This window comes from Myotis brandtii, unplaced genomic scaffold (genome assembly GCF_000412655.1).
Source record: "Myotis brandtii unplaced genomic scaffold, ASM41265v1 scaffold191, whole genome shotgun sequence".
Classification (NCBI taxonomy): domain Eukaryota; kingdom Metazoa; phylum Chordata; class Mammalia; order Chiroptera; family Vespertilionidae; genus Myotis; species Myotis brandtii.
In genome coordinates this window covers 5377160-5382402 of record NW_005357115.1, presented here as the reverse complement: position 1 = coordinate 5382402, position 5243 = coordinate 5377160, and positions in this window count along the sequence as shown.

Sequence of the window (5243 nt, the reverse complement as noted above, 5' to 3'; positions counted from 1 at the left end):
TTTGATCTTGAAAAACAAGAGCAATTTAAACAGATCCAGATGCTCTAAACTCCGCCACATGTTTGTTTTATTTTTTTAATCACATTGTATTTGAGGCTGTCATTTAAATGAATTAAATATGAATGTTATTCCTATGGCCATGTTTCCCTGGCTTCTCACACTTAAGCTTTGCTGTTTCTAGTTATTCGATTGCAGAACCTTCGAAGAAAAATGTTTGGTGTTAATTGTTATGTTATCCCTCACACGCTTCTGGAACAGGTATATCCCCCACCAGAGCCCACGCAGGAACCGAAATGTAATCCCAGGAAAAATGACCCCGGCCCTGCTAAATCATTGGATTTTAAGTCACAGCTCTGTTTATCTCCTTTCAGCAAGTTTTTTCCCTGTGCAAAATGGATCGTTTAGTTTCATTATTATCACTATGCTTATCAACAACTCTTTCTGTCAACGTAATTCAACCAAGACTTATTGAGTGTCCACTGACTTTCTGTAAACATTTCCTCCATCTGTAAATCAAAGCTACTTCAGCAACTTTGGTCATGCGACAGTGAATTCTGGGGGTGGAGAGGAAAGAGGAATGGGAAGGAAGGCCTGAAACAATAAAAGAGCAGGCTGTATATGGTTAATTAATCTATGACAAAAGAGGCAAGAGTATACAATGGGGTAAAGACAGTCTCTTCAATAAATGGTGTTGAGAAAATTGGACAGGTACATGCAAAAAAAAAATTAAAAGAAAAGAAACCAGACCACTTTCTTACACCATATACAAGACTAAACTCAAAATGGTTAAAGACTTAAATGTAAGACCTGAAACCATAAAACTCCCAGAAGAAAATATAGGTAATATACTCCTTGACATTGTTCTTAGTAATTTTGTTTGGACATGTCTTCTGGGACAAGAGAAATAAAAGAAAAAAGAAAAAAATGGGACTACATCAAACAAAAATGTTTTTTCACAGCAAAGGAAACCATCAACAAAATGAAAAGACAATCTACTGAATTGAAAAAGATATTTGCCAATGGCACAAACAATAAGGTGTTAATATCCAAAATATATGAAGAGCACACACCACTTGACATAAAAAAACAACAATCCAATTTTAAAATTGGCAGAAGACCTGAATAGACATTTCTCCAAGAAGGATATACAGATGGCCAATAGACATGAAAAGATGCTCAGTGTCACCAATCAACAGAGAGATGCAAATTAAAACCACAATGATGTATCACCTCACACCTGTCAGAATGGCTATCATCAAAAAAATAAAGAAATAACAAGTATTGGTGAGGATGTGGGGAAAAGAACTCTCACTCATTGTTGGTTTCCAAGTGATGCAGCTATTATGAAAAACAGTATGGAATTTCCTCAAAAAAATTAAAAATAGAACTACCATATGACCCAGCAATCCTACTTCTGTGTATTCATCCAAAGAAATCCAAAACACTAATGCAAAAAAGCTCTATGCATCCCATGTCCCCTGCAGCATTTTTTACAATAGCCAAGATCTGGAAGCAACCCAGATGTCCATTGATAGACAATTGAATAAAGAAGATGTGGTACATATATGCAATGGACTATTACTTGACCATAAAAAATAATAAAATCTTGCCATTTGCAACAACATGGATGGACCTAGAGGATATCATACTAAGTGAAATAAGTCAGACAGAGAAAGACAAATACCATATGATTTCATTTATATGTAAAATCTAAAACAACAAAATAAATAAATAAAACAGAAATAATAGATAAAGAGAACAAACCGATGGTTGCCAAATAGGAGGGGGATTGGGAGGTTGGGTGAAAAAGGTAAAGAAATTAAGAAGTACAAATTGGCCATTACAAAATAGTCACAGGAATGTAAAATACAGCATAGGGAATATAGTCAATAATATTGTAATGACTGAATTTGGCATCAGGAGACAGAAGTTGAATCCTGATCTTAGCATGAATCAGTGACCCTGAGCATGTCATTGAACCTCGCTGAGATTTCAGTTTTCTCATCTGTGAAATGGAGCATGATTTGTGAGAAAAACACCCCTCCAGGCATGTCGGTGGGTGACAGTTGTGAAGAGGCTCCTGCGACAGTGGAACCGCACAGGGTAGAGCTGCTTCCTGTTTGTCCAAGATGAGGCCTTCTCTGGGGAGTCCGAGGAGAGTTCTGGCCAGAGCTGGGGAAGCTAAGATGTGCAGGAGGGCCCTCCTGCATGGGGATGGGAATGGGGACCTGGTGCTAAGAAGGAAGGCCGGCAAGGGGCCTGCAGAGGTGTCCCGTCCCTGGGGATGAGAATGAAGAGACACATCTCACTTTGAGACCCTCCTGGGAATGAGACAGGACTCAAAGTCCCATCCTCTTGAAACCAGCCTGGTTTTTACTCTTATTTTCTGGGTTTATTTCTCTTTTGTCCTCCCTTTAGATTTACAGCAGCCTTTTGAGAAATTCCAGCTGTCACAGCTGAACCAAGGGGAGTTAAGAGAAAGGGGGTTGCCCCTGCTCCCGGGCCCACAAGGCAGGAGCAGTGGGGATCAGGGCAGGGGAGCCCAGGGAAGACTCACATTGACTCACAGGGCCTCTGGTTCCCAACTGTTCCTCCCACCTCAAGAGTCTCCTTCCAGAGCTCAATCCATTTGGAGTTTTATTTTCTTTCAAGAGGCAGAATTCTCTCACGCTTTTTCCAAGTCTCACCCCTCAGATACCCCAGTTCCTGGTACCCCAGTCGGTCCAGCAATGGTGATGGGTTACATGGAGCCATAGAGTCTCTCCCAGGCCCCTGGATGGCCCAGTGGACCTACCGGCTGGCTTAGGTAAGGGTGCCGCCCGTGGCCTGGAAAAGCCTTTCTCTGGCTTCTGTGCTCAAAAGTTGGCCTCATCATCTCAGGCTAGACTCCAACCACAGAGCAAACCAGCCCACAGGATCCTCCTTTGCGATGTAAAGAGCTGGAGAATCGTGACTGGGCACCAAGGCTGGGCCCCTGTCCTAGAAATTAACTTGCTGTCAGGGGTCAAGTGCCTTCCAGTGAATGTCAAAAGGGCACTTAAAGATCAGCACAGCCCCTTTGTCATCTGTGTTTGTTATCTATGTGCTGCACTAAGCGTGGTGAATGGGAACTCGGAGGTCCAGCCCAGTGGTCGGCAAACTGCGGCTTGCGAGCCACATGTGGCCCTTTGGCCCCTTGAGTGTGGCTCTTCCACAAAATACCATGTGCGGGCGCGCACGTAGAGTGCGAAGTTGACTTAAAACTTTAAGTAAAGTTTATTAAGTTAATTTTAGGGAACGTTGTGGAGTGAAAGAAGATGTAGTGTCAAGGATTGAGAAAGGTATGTTGAGATGGTTTGGACATATAGAGAGGATGAACGAAAGGAGATAGACGAAACAAGTATACAAGACGAGTGTGGATGGGGGAGTTGGAAGGGGTCGACCTCAGCAAATGTACCTCAATCAGATTGAGGACGTTTTTAGCAAAGGCCAGCTTAGGAGTACCCTAATTAAGTTAATAACAATGTACCTACCTATATAGTTTAAGTTTAAAAAATTTGACTCTCAAAAGAAATTTCAATCGTTGTACTGTTGATATTTGGCTCGGGTGACTAATGAGTTTGCCTAACACTGGTCTAGCCCCTTCTGCTCAAATTGTAACAACAACAGCAGCTAACAGGTTGGTTTTGTTTTTAGAACATAACGTATGCCAGGCATAGGTTATCTCATAAAACCTTCACAGTACCTCTAGATTGGGTCTTATCTCCTCATTTTGATAGGGAAACCGAGATTCAGAGACCGTGATCTGCCCAGAGTCACACAGCTGGTGAGTGGGGAAGGCAGGACACAGACGCAAGCGTGTCCTCTCCACCACGAAGCCACACTCTGACAGTGGCTGGGGTTCGTTACGCTGCTTGTGGTCACCGGTACCAGACACCAATGGTGGCCGGCTAAATAAATAAAGGGGGTAAGGAGGGCTTAGCATTTCCTGGAAGATTTCTAGAAGAGCTCTCAGAACCCAGTGGAGAACTGCTCCCTGCGCAGGGAGGAAGCAGAGCAGCTGGGGGCTGAGCAGCGGGATCTGTGGCCGTTCTCTCCAGGGCACCTGGCGCCAAAGCTCTTCTTCGGTGTTTAACGTACAAAACTCTTGGAAAAAACAAGTCAGACTATTGCACTTGGTCAGGTGTGCGTGCTGGGCTCATGAGCTTGGGCCAGCAAGCGCGGGCAGGAGCGGACATAAGATGCTGCGAGGCGGGGAGGGAAAGGAGCGCCTAGGGAAGGAGGGTCATTGGGATTCAGAAAGCTGTTTCTCCGCTTCCAACAAGGTCGATGCTGGTACCAGAGGGGTGACCAAGAGGGGCCATGAATCTTCCTCCTTAGAGGGATTCAGAAAACACAAAAGTCTTACCCGAGTCCTGGCTGGTGCTTGGGCCCTCATGAGTTACCCCTGTCTGACCCCACCCATCCTTTCCAGGTCGGCTCCCTCTGCCTGCAGTCCGCTCCTCACCTTAACAAGGTGACCTTGTCAATGCCTCGCTCCTTCTCTTCACTTCCTCTCCTTCAAGGTAAGTCCCACATCCTTCAAGAGCCTTTCTTGCCCCTTGCACCCCTTGTCCCCCTCCCCACTGCCCTGCCTCAGACCTTATTGTTTTAGCCCCATTCTCTATTTGCCATCTTGCTGTCCATTGCTGTTTCTTGGGTTTCTCTCTGCCAACTAAAATGGGCTCTTTGAGAGCAGAGACCTTATTTTCTTGACTTCTTATATTCTCTATATAACCTAGTATAGGACTGAACAGGATCATTAAAATAACCACAAATAATAACTATTCAGCCTTTACAACTCTGCAGATTAGGAAACGAAGACACTGGTTCTGACTTTGCCACGTGATGTCTGGGGCCTCCACTGGAGGCTGGAATCATCTGGTGGTTGGTGCCAGCTGTCCCCTGAGGCTCAGCTGGGACTGGGCGCCAGAGCACCTGCACACGCCCTCCCCATGTCACTTGGGCTTCCTCCTGGCATGGCAGCCTCAGCGTAATTAAACTTTCTACCTGAGTGTCCCAGAAGAACCAGGCAAAAGCTGTGTGGCCTTTTCTAATGTAGTCTCTGAAGTCACACATTGTCACTTAGCACTGCACTCTCCTGGTTACAAGTGAATCACTAAGACTGACCTGGATTCAAGGATAAGGGACACAGAGCCCTACCTCTCAATGCCAAGAGTATCAAAGAAATTGCCCAACATGTTTTAAAATTGCCACAGCTCTCC